Below are 12810 nucleotides of genomic sequence, written 5' to 3'. Positions count from 1 at the left end.
ACTGTGTCAGCACTACGAACAAAGCTGTCCAGTTGTGCAGAGGGGTGTCCGTGATCCGTCGATAACCCCGAAAGTGAGTCTCCGCACGTTCCAACATTGCAGGAGTCACACCTGTGTACGGCCGGCCGACACGTGAGAGATCAGACAAGCTGTAAGTTTTCTATTAAATATAGTCTCTATGTGACAAAACTGAATATACTAATTTCAAAAGCTTTCTCCTCAAGCATCGTGTACATTAGAAATCGTGTTCAACTGCTGAGCAAAACTGTCTGTTGGTTGGCCCTGTGTTGCGCATATGTACAGTTTTGCGAATAATAACTTCAAACTTCATGAAATGCAAAAATCGAAATAAAGAAATTGAATGTCATTAACTTCCAAAAGAAACTACTTGTACGTTCAGTGAAAACTATGTATCTAAAGCTCAGCACCGAAGTCCTTTTTGTGAAATTCAATTTTTAACCAAGAATATCCACAAAAATAAGTACATGAAATGTATTCGCAGTTGCTAATTTGGACAACCATCAGCTGTGTAATGGAATGAGGGCAGCCGAAATTTGTGCCGCACCGGGATTCGATCACTGACTTCCCACTTATGGCGAGCCGTCGTCTTGTCATTTAGCTATCCGTACACGACTCACTGTAAAGGTAAACACTACATTTCTTCAACCATGCGAATATATCCATTTGTATATTCCCGTAAAAGAGAGACATTTTTACTTGAAAGTCGCTTGCCCGGTGTCAGCAGATAAATACGATATTGCAATGCCAATGTTATTGCGAATTACAATGCAACGTTCCTTCGGAGTAACACAGCTAAAGGAAAGTAAAGTTCATAAAATGTTCAAATGTGTGTGACATGTTATGAGGCTTAACTGCTAAGTTCATCAGTCTAAGCTTACACACTACTTAATCTAAATTATCTTAAGGACAAACACACACACCCATGCCCCAGGGAGGATTCGAACCTCCGCCGTGAACAGCCGCACAGTCCATAACTGCAGCGCCTTAGACCGCTCGTCTAATCCCGCTCGGCGAAAAGTAAAGTACTCACAACTAATTTCTTTCTTTTTGCTTGTCACAATCTGTAACCTCGCATGGCGTAACGTGTGATGCGCACACAACAAAACATTGTAAACTTACTACAAATGATGAAGGTGGGTTTTACTCTGAATAAAATCGTTCTTGAGAAATCGAACTTTGACTATTGAGAAAAAGACAACATAACATAAGAAGACTCTGACAATTACAAGATTCTCCCATTACAAAAATCACAAACATATCATTAAAATTCCTCCAAATTAATCTCTATTAATATAAAGAACAAGAAAGTATTTTGTATCAGTTTTCATATACATTCTCCCAGATTCACAAATAACAGATTTCTTTGTCTGAAAAACTCAACTTCTCGCTACTATGATTCAAATAAGAATGCCACAGGGCTGCACAACCTTACTGACTAGCAAGTCGATCACCCTAAACTAAGCGTCAGTGATCTTATACACAACCCATGGAGTGCACTCGTTCATCTTTGTCCCGGAACAGTAAAGGTAAATTATTGACAATAGCAGAAAACATTGAGAACCTTACAAGGTTTGCGCGAGCTTGTTGCGATGATTATAGATGCCACAAGCAACCACTCACCGTGGTGTCATTCACTGCCAGGACTCCGTAAACGGTCTGAAAGCGTCTATGAATATCTGTAAACCTCTCATTTGTCGCCAAAAGAAATTAAGTGATAGCTCTCTGCTTGAAACGCACATCCTTTAAAGGCGCCATTTAGAAGACTACGTAACGTACCGTCACTTGTCGGAACTTCATGGAACTACTGAGGCTGAAGCAGGAATATTTCCCGATGTCCCCCAACAAATTCCGCATTTTTTCAAACGAAATTGGCCGAGAAAAAAATCAGGCGTGCAGTCACAGCGCTCACTGTCACGCCCGAACGGTTCAAATGGTTCTGAGCACTATGGGACTTAACTTCTGTGGTCACCAGTCCCCTAGAAATGGTTCAAATGGCTCTGAGCACTATGGGACTTAACTTCTGTGGCCATCAGTCCCCTAGAAATGGTTCAAATGGCTCTGAGCACTATGGGACTTAACTTCTGTGGTCATCAGTCCCCTAGAAATGGTTCAAATGGCTCTGAGCACTATGGGACTTAACTTCTGTGGTCACCAGTCCCCTAGAAATGGTTCAAATGGCTCTGAGCACTATGGGACTTAACTTCTGTGGTCATCAGTCCCCTAGAAATGGTTCAAATGGCTCTGAGCACTATGGGACTTAACTTCTGTGGTCATCAGTCCCCTAGAAATGGTTCAAATGGCTCTGAGCACTATGGGACTTAACTTCTGTGGTCATCAGTCCCCTAGAAATGGTTCAAATGGCTCTGAGCACTATGGGACTTAACTTCTGTGGTCATCAGTCCCCTAGAAATGGTTCAAATGGCTCTGAGCACTATGGGACTTAACTTCTGTGGTCATCAGTCCCCTAGAACTTAGAACTACTTAAACCTAATTAACCTAAGGACATCACACACATCCATGTCCGTGGCAGGATTCGAACCTGCGACCGTAGCGGTCGCGCGGTTCCAGACTGTAGCACCTACAACCGCTCGGCCACTTCGGCCGGCTGAGCCCGAACTGTTGCCATTGCCAAACAGCCACGACAAATGTCAGCTCAGTTCCAGTTCCTTGTCTGACTTTTTTCTCCTAGTGTCTGGACCTGAATCCTTAGTCAGGCCCTTTTGTTTCGCATTTCATCACACATGATAACCACTTCCAAACCAACACACACACAAAACCGTGGTAACGAAATATGCACATTTCGTACACACCATTAGTCAAAGATTACTGGATCCTTCCGCACAAGGCGTGATTCGGCGTCGCATATTCAGTTATTATCATCACAGAGATGGGCCTACAGAAGGTAAGCTTCATACGTCATTGCTTGAAACTGAACGTTTGGAAGGCAGCAAATGATCGTTGCAACTGGTTCTACAGAAGAATAGAGATAACACTGTCACGTGAAGATCTCCCATAGCGCAATGGTAAAGTCACTGCCTGGCGTGCAGAAGACCCATTTTCTCACATCATTTTCATCATCGTATTGACCTTTTTATTTCACCTTACTTTTTCCTGTCATTCGTTTTTCATTTGGGCTCTGCGTATGTCGTCTTCAACCTATAAATGAGTGCCAACCAGGACTGATCATTGGTTGCTATTGCGTCTGCTCATGTAGCCAAAGGTAGGAGTTACAGTTCACTTTTAGCGCTGAAGCTGAAATTGTTCTATCCTGAGCTTGCTCGTACGGGTCAGCTTTAACCGCTGTGAACAAAGCAAGCGTGATTTGCGGCTCTGCCGAAGGCTGCTGACCGCCGTGACCTCGATACTTTGCACGTAATGAGGTTGTGATTAGATCAGGAGACGAAAGTAAATTCAGGGCTACAGCACGCGTCGTCTATACCTGTTCAGTCATTGTTCACTTAAAATCACATTTGGACACAGAATTAAGAATTGCAGCCGTATCTGACGGCAGCCAATTCTAACGTTGCTCCGCGTTACACGAACAGCACTTCAGCGTTTGTGAAATGACCCGCCGTATTCTCGTGTCGCCTTTAATAGAGCAGTAGTCAATGTGGCAACACTGTAGTGCCTAGTGACAGACAACAGCTGTCAACTAAGCTTAATCGGGCTATAGTTTCTAACTGTAGGCTTTGTTATTAAAACAGTGTTCATCGTTTTCCCCAGTGTCTATAATAATGCAGTATTTCAAACTAATGGAAATTTTAGTAATAAACATTACTGGGTTCAAAAAATGTATTTAAAAATCAAAAATTGTGGCACTGCTACTATGACAAAAGGTATGCCTTTTTTAATCCAGTTACAAGCTAAAAAAAACTGTTCTAAGCGAGACCAAACAAACACGGAAAAATACCGGTCTTAGTTTTAACTGGTCGGTTTTTCCCATCCGTACCATGGAAGAGCTAAAACAAAGTGTGGCACAGTCCATTGGTAAAGTCCAGTATCACGTTGTAATTACATTTTGGCAGCATCGGAAATGTTGCAACTGTGTCATACCAGTCTAGATTGCTTATTTAGCCGTGCCGATTGGCCTGACACAGGTGCCACATTTTCGCTGCTGCCGAACTACCACAAGATAGACCACTTTACCAAGAGGGGTGTGACGTTTTGTTTTGACTGGCGTGCTGCGTTACTGTGGCAAGGGGATGTCTTTTTTTCTGTTTAACATAGAATAAAAATCCGCTTCAGTTCCTGGTAATTTTCTTAATTTGTTCCACGACCGTTTCCGAAGCTTAAAGTTTTATCTTCAGGTGCCACCAAAAGACTGAAGATACGAGTGTTTGACAATCGGGCCAGTCAGTCACTGGTGATCAAACTCACGTCAAACAAACGCACGGAAGAGTAGGACCAGCAACCATGGCGCCCGCCTGGACAGCAAGTCGCGTGTGGCGGGCGCCATGGTCCTACTCTTCCGTGCGTTTGTTTGACGTGAGTTTGATCACCAGTGACTGACTGTCCCGACCGTCAAACACTCGTGTCTTCACAGTCTTTTGGTGGCACCTGAAGATGAAACTTTAAGCTTCTAAATGGTCGTGGAACAAATAAAGACAATTACTAGCAACTGAAGAGGAGTTTTATTCTACAAATATGTTGCTCAGTTGCGGATGTTCCACCGATCAAATATTTTTGTACAGGGATTCAAATCTGTCCCAGTACTGTAGAGATGTACGTGGAAACAACTAAACAATCAATTACGTAAATTTTGTTCTTTCCGATATGACTTTTAAAACTTTATGATCACCTCTCGCGTGTAACCCATGTTACACACCGTGCGGTGGTTTGGAAGCTGTAAAGACATTGCTTCCCCCGAAAGTCGATAGTATTTTTTTCTTTTGTGCATTACCTTGTCATAGTACGTATGTATCATTCAACTATCCTTTATTTGTTAATACGTCACATTGTTTCTTCATTCATTTTGCTACTGTTTTATATTTTATATTGCACGAATATGAATGTTCTGGTTCTATATGCTTTGTAAATCTATGGTTAGGCTAGGAGAAGTACTGTGTCAGAGAGAGAGAGAGAGCGAACGACTAACGATAAAGAGAGTGCGAGTTATTGTGGTACGCGGCCGGTTCGCGGGTGGTAAAAAGTGACAAAGTTCGGCGCGAAAGACGATGATACACGGAGAAACAATTAATTACAGTGCGTCCGTTGTGTTAATAGGAGATCGTGCATTATTAAGTGAACAGTAAAATCTGAAAAGTATATCGAGTGTTTGCGGTGACGATTTTACAAACTGTGTGAACTTGTGACAATTAGCCATGAATCAGACACCATTGTCGTATGGAGACACTAACTGTGAAAGTGGAACAAACAAAAACGATAAGTAAAATAACAGTGCTGTGATTTGATCAAGAAACATTTATTATATCGTCCAAACTGTCTTAAAGACGACGACGTAAATTGAACTGATGTTTAACGGACTGTTATAGTGAAGAACACATGTGACTTCCTGTGATAACACGGTGAAAGAACTGTGCGAAGTATTGGCATTAACCGGATATATATCGAAAATATACTAAAGATATTGCATAATTCCGACCTACCCGCACCTCGTGGTTAATAAACTTTTAATAATAAAACGTCGCGCGCGTAACGACAACGCTATTACTGGAACTATTATTATCGTGCCAGTGTGCCAGCTGGTTCGACTACAACGGAGACGTGAACCAGCGCCGTAACTGGAATATTAATGAAACAGAAGGATCCATCATTATCTTCACGCCACGAACCAGGATTCACTTCACACATCGTCCGCGCGGACCACCGCTGACGTCATCGCACTACCTGCAGCAACAGTTAAGACATTAATTTTGAAATGAGAGAGTAATAATTTTCTTTTAAAGACAATTGCAGTTAAGTTAACTATTTTAAAAATACTGTCACAATATCTCAACTTTGTTTAGTCCCAATAAATATTCTTTCCATTATTTAGTCTTGTTGTAAGTGTTGAAAACCTGCCAAATTAAAAAAAAAGTGGTTCAAATGGCTCTGAACACTATGGGACTAAACATCTGTGGTCATCAGTCCCATAGTACTTAGAACTACTTAAACCTAACTAACCTAAGCACATCACACACATCCATGCCCGAGGCAGGATTCGAACCTGCGACCGTAGCAGTCCCGCGGTTCCGGACTGAGCGCCTGAACCGTTAGACCACCGCGGCCGGCTGCCAAATTAAAGTTCAATTAATAATTTTCTTTCAAAATTCTTCTCAGACATTTTGCTGCTCATTATAATTTTATTTTAATGTTTGTTTGTAACTTCTTTTGGTGTGAGTACATATTTTATTTTTTGTGTAGTAAAATTAGCTACCATAAAATCACGTATATTACCAGCTGATGCCGTCCGCCATTACTGCTTGAAAACTGCACCTATTTTCTCATTGGCTGTCAGCTTCAAAACAAAATTACGTATTTCGTGGGCATCTAACAGATGCCCGATATCTATGTAGGCCCCTACAATAATTTGTTTTTACTTTTTCAGGTTACTGGAATTAAATTGACTTTATTTGTTCATTTGGCACCGTTAAAGTGATTTATCGCATCTATATAATAATTGTACTGAATTACCTATTTTTTTTTCTTTTTCGTTCATGACTAATACGGGTAATCAGATTCCTTGTATAGGCCATGTTTTATTATTTAAAAGGTTTTTTTAAAGTAGGGAATCAGTTTCTTTACAAAGCACAGATGTTGAAGCAGATGCCACGATCTTGCGAAGCAGCACGAGCACTGGTATAGTGTTTGGTGAGTATTTCCATGTGAACACGACAAAACTGAGAGTGGTCGGATTCCAAAAGGCCCCGTTACGGTACGGGCGGGCGTTCCGGTCTCACGACGGTGAGAAGCGGCGTAGCCCAGCGAGAACGGCGTCACGCGCCGGAGTGCGCCTACACTCCCGCTCGCTTTTTATTATTTGTCTCGGCCGCGCGCTCACAAAAAGGCGCGCCGCTGTCCAAGGTGGTGCAGAAAAGCGTGGCCGCCTGTTTGCATCGAGATTTATGAGCGTCGCGGCGAACCGCAGGCCGGAGCACGGGAGGGGACAGGGGGTGGGCCTCGCGCCTCAGGAAGAACGCGAAAAAACGCGCCGGAACGCCGCTCCGCCACCGCGGGGTGCCGGCTGGCGGCTGGCGGCTGGCGGCTGGCGCCCTTCCCACCGCGGCAGGAGGAAGGCACGAGGAATACGGCGGCAGCCGGGCGAACGTGCTGTCGGCCGCGACCGGAACGGCACCCTACGGGAAATCTGTGACAGGTGTCTCCCACCAATAAATGTTACATGAGTCGTTGCACGGAAGTCTTGCAATCACTTTGACAGCCGACAAACACGAGGGGCGTTCAATAACTAATGCAAAACTTTTTTTTTTCTGAAAGCAGGTTAGTTTTATTCTGGACTCCAGTACACCATACCACTCCCCTCTCTTTCCGCTACAAAACCCTAGTTTTCAACATAATCTTCGGTCAGTGCGTAGTCCTACGCCACCTTACTGAGGGGGTCTGTATTCCAGCATGGTACCACTCTACTGGTCGACATCAGAGCCAACGTCTTGCTGCATCAGTCTACATCTACATCTACATGGTTACTCTGCAGTTCACACTTAAATGCCCGGCAGAGTGTTCATCGAACCATTTTCATACTTCTTCTCTACCATTCCACTCTCGAATGGCGTGTGGGAAAAAGAAACACCTAAATCTTTCCGTTCGAGCTCTGATTTCTCTTATTTTATTATGATGATCATTTCTCCCTACGTAGGTGGGTAGCAACAAAATATTTTCGCATTCGGAAGAGAAAGTTATTGAGTGAAATTTCGTAAATAGATCTCGCCGCAAAAAAAAAACTGCCACTCTAACTCGCGTGCCATATCAGTGACACTCTCACCCCTATTGCGCGATAACACGAAACGAGCTGCCCATCTTTGCACTTTTTCGATGTCCTCCGTCAATCCTACCTGGTAAGGATCCCATACCGCGCAGCTATATTCCAGCACAGGACGGACGAGTGTAACGTAGCCTGCACTCAACATATGCATTTTACATACTAATCAGGTGTACAGCATATTACCTACCCCAGCCATTGATAGAGGGATTTTCAACAAGCAAACTTTAAGAATGTGTCTTTCTAAGCGAAAAAAGAAATTTTAGAATATAATCAGAAGCATTACTTTCGCTGGTACTACTCCCTTTCATTCGGAGTGGACGACTGGATTATAGGCAACACACATGGCATACAGACACTTCATATTGCTTACACCCTGCCTCCTCTCAAGGGCATAACAAATACAGAAGAACGGCCAACCACCAGGAAGTTACAGCGCACATTTTTTCTCCAACAAAAGTTGGTACCCATGACGCGATCTGTAACCCATAGAGGTTCGGCGCAAAGGCTTTGAAAAGCCATGCGTACATTGTATTGTTAAAATATCGCTTTTGTTATGTTGGTGTATGTTGCACAATAACGTAAGTCAAGTACCAGCTTGATCTGCAGAAATATTTTGCCTATGCAGACATTTAAGGTAGTCAAGCGCTGTGTTTCGCTCAAATGGATAAATAGGAATACTATGTCGTCATTAAACTCGTTTCTTGGATGGTTTATCGAAAACAGAAATTCACGAAAAGATGATGAAGAAGTCTGATTCTTCGTTTATGGTACTGATAAATTATTTGCTGAATTCAAACGCTCCCGTGTCTCTCTTGACGATGACTCTCGTCAAAGATGTCTTTTGAATGCAGCCACAGACGATGATATCGTGAATTGGACGATCACCGTTCAGAAGATGTAACAAACAGGTTTAGGTTAGGAACCATATAAACGATGGCTTGTTGCGTTGGTACATACAAGTCCATAGAGAGCAGACTTTCACCTGTTAGGCTTGGCGCCAAGACCCATGACTTATTCTCCACAAAACGTAACTAAATTCCCTTCACAAACTCTGGGGACTTGTAGTGGGAATCAAGAGGTTACGTTTAGCACCTGAACTCTTGTCCACAAATGTGCCGTTTTCCAGATACACGCGAAATGCACACAACACACATTGCACTCTCACTCCTACTCATTTCGTGTGGGTCCACTTCTGCGACGACTGCCCACATAAACACACACACGCTGTAGCATGCTCCGGTACACACGATCACCAATCCCTGGTCCTCCAGCATCCGCCGCCGTCATAACCCGTGCCAATAGGGCTTTCTCGGATGCCACAGGGGTGTGGTAAGTCAACGACTTCATGTCACCCCACAAGTAGCAGTCTAGCGGGTTCAAGTCGGGAGAACATTCAGGCGAAGAAATCGAGGCACCACGACCTATTCACTGCTGCCCGAATCGCTGGTCCAAATGAACACGGGCCGTATGTGAAAAATGAGGAGGTGCACCATCATGCTGGAAACACATGTTTTGACGCACTTCAAATAGTTCAAATGGCTCTAAGCATTATGGGACGTAACATCTGTAGTCATCAGTCCCCTAGAACTTAGAACTACTTAAACTTAACTAACCTAAGGACATCACACACATTCATGCCCGAGGCAGGATTCGAACCTGCGACCGTAGCAGCAGCGCGGACTGAAGCGGCTAGAAACGCTCGGCCACAGCTGACGGCTTTAACGCACTTGTAGTGGGACATTTTCCAAGAGCCCATGCAGTACGCTGTCAAGGAATCGCAATTACGCGGCACCTGTGAGATGTCGTGGAAGAACGTATGGCCCAGTTAAACATCTATCGATGAAAGCTGCCCATATGTTCAGATCGTATCGTCCCTGAAACCAGTGGGGGCACGTAGCACGCGGGTTTTCATCAGCCTCCACGTGGCAGTAGAGAATACCTTCCCTGCTGAACTTGGCTTCAACCGTGAAAAGGATCTGCCGTGGGAAGTCGGGATCGATCGCACGACGACGCTTGAACGGCCGGCAGAGGTGGGCTCGTGACGCACAATCCTGTGGCTGCATTGCCTGTACCTTCTGGGGACGGTGCGGGTTTAACTACTGCTCTTGCAGAACACGCCAGACAGTTTGGAGATCAACATTCAGTCTGCCTGTTACGCTTCTGGTAGTCGACGCGTCGTCTCCCAGTGCATCGAATACAGCTTCTTCTAACACGGGTTTGCGGCGCCGCCATGCCATGGAGGACAACAGTCGGTCCTCCATGAGCTGAACGTACCCGTTTCCGAGGCGTGCTGGTGCAACGTAGCAAAAAGTGAGTGTGAAGGTGCCTGGTGATATCGAAAATGTTCCGCGTACAGTTGATGAGCAGTCCTCCCACTGCACAGAGCTTCACCATACAGTAACATTGTGTCAATGTATTCCGTAAAGGTGTAGTTCACCATGGTCAACAGCAGCACACAAAACATGAAATGCACATATAGCTTGCATTCTGTACTGCTGAGTATAATTACTACTGAATAGTAGTACAGTATTAAAAAAGACCACAAGCTCAACATCAGGTCCTAACCTCTCTGGGGTTGAGGCGCCCGACTCGACCCTCATGGAAAACCATGAAAGCCGTTGGTTGCTTAAGACAGCAGGATGGTGGCCTTGGAAGTCGGAATCCGCTAAGGAGTGTCGAACAACTCACCTGCGGAAGCAACTGGCCCTTAAAAATAGGTGCCGCTGAAGCAACGTGCCTATACTCGGCCGTCAGTCTGGCAGTCATGGCCGGTCCTTGCGGACGTAAACAAAGCTGAAGTGGGCATGGGACATCAGCTGGTCAGCGAATGACGCACGTAATATCCTAGTCAGTGTACTGCGGAAGATGTGAACTGTGTTGCGGTATTCTGCACGTAGCTGGAAAACGGTACGTTTCCCGACAGAAGTTCCTACGCTAAACTTAAGTCGTGGTACCCACTACAAATCCTTAACGTAAGTAAAGTGAATTTTGTTACACCCAGTATATTTAACGTTTAAATGTTTGTGCAAGGTTCTAACAAAACTGAAGACCTTATCCACACTGACAGTTTTCAAATCACAATTTCAATTAGTCTTAATTCACGTGCGAAGCTTAATTATAGATTCATTTAATGTCGTAAATAATTGGCGGATTAGATCGATCAATCACAATAGCGCCTTGAGAAAGCGCGCACGAAACAGTAAGCGTTTCTCTGCAGACAGTCTAGCATTTACCTTCTTAAAGAAACGCGTTGGCCGCGCGGTTAGAGTCGCCATGTCACGGACTGCGCGGCCCCTCCCGCCGGACGTTCGAGTCCTCCCTCGGGCGTGGGTGTGTGTGTTGTTCTTAGTATAAGTTAGTTTAAGTAGTGTGTAAGTCTAGGGACCGATGACCTCAGCAGTTTGGTCCCTTAGGAATTCAAACATACAACATGTAGGGTACGTGAATTTCTTTCTTCCATTATTGAAAGTGAACTAAAGTAGAATTCTGCACTGCGAAACGTTTGTAAAACAGTCTTCCATTAGAATTCCTACGAGCAACGTGTTCAGATACAAGAACTTGTTTCGTTTGACCAAGATTAATTTAAAGTTTAATGTACGTTTATATACACTTTCGTTCTGCCATCAAAATCGTGTGGAGACAGTTTTTGTGAATGGTGGTTGTTATTATTAGACTCTGTTATTGTGGTAACAGTGTTTTTAGACTGGCTCTCAGATAGTATTCATTATAAAAACTCTTTTCCTGATTTTCAGACTGAAGCAATAAATCAGGTGACATTTCAGTCTTTTGATACTTTCATTGCACTAATGTCGAAATATTTCCACGCGCCGTTCCAAAATTCGCCGTGTACTGCACACGATTTTAGGATCTGTGGCCGACGAAGAAGCATCCAATGGGGACATCGATCAACTTCAGAACTAGCGACACAAGGAAACCTCTTCTAGGGAAGAAACGGAGAAAAACTGTTAGAGCATTTACTCACTAAATGCTCAACATTACCCTCCAGAATCAACCACTCCTAAATCAGAACATTCGCGGTTAGCGCGTCGGATGCAGTAATGTGTCATAGCAGGAGTATTCCATATCTCTTCTTAATTTACTAATTAGTTACGAAGCGGGAGGGCCCGCTAAAAAGTGACGCTCGAGACACATCCAGAAAAAAGTTAACATGAAGAACAAACAAGGAGAAAACTTTACCAAAACTGGTGCCATATTTCCCGAAAGCAGACTGAAATTAAATACAAAAACAAAATTTCCAGCAGTTCAGCCGTTTTAACAAGAATTCAACTGTTTTTGTGCATCGATTCGTTACGGTGAATGAAATGTGCGTCTACAGCCTCACGACAGAAACGTAACAGCAGTACAAGTCAGTGGACGTGCAAAAACGTTGAGGTCGGTTTACACTTCTGGAAAGGTATAGGTAATGTTTTCTGGTATGCATAAAGAATTTTCGTAGCGATTGCTTCATAAAGGGAAATAACAGGTGACAGTTGAAAATTACCCACGTCTTTTATACCGACTGGATGAAAGCATAACGGATAGCAGGTATAAAATACAAAACGGAAATTATCATCGTATGTCAACATAGCAGGTGCTTTAGAAATTCGAAAACTGAAGAATACGAGGAACAAATTGTTGGACCGTTCTCTCTTCTCCCCAGATCTCGAACCCTCTTACCTCCAATTCCACCTGCTCACTTATCGAAATGTAAGTGTGTGTGACAACTTTCCAGAGACATATTTCTGGGGTAGGACAACTGACTTCCAAAGATTGTAACACGACAATCGTCGAAATGAAAATGATTTTTGTTCCTAAAAAACAAAATATATTTCTCTCCATTAGAGATTTTT

Source organism: Schistocerca serialis, chromosome 6, assembly GCF_023864345.2.
Source record: "Schistocerca serialis cubense isolate TAMUIC-IGC-003099 chromosome 6, iqSchSeri2.2, whole genome shotgun sequence".
Classification (NCBI taxonomy): Eukaryota; Metazoa; Arthropoda; class Insecta; order Orthoptera; family Acrididae; genus Schistocerca; species Schistocerca serialis.
Note: the sequence above shows the minus strand (reverse complement) of the source record.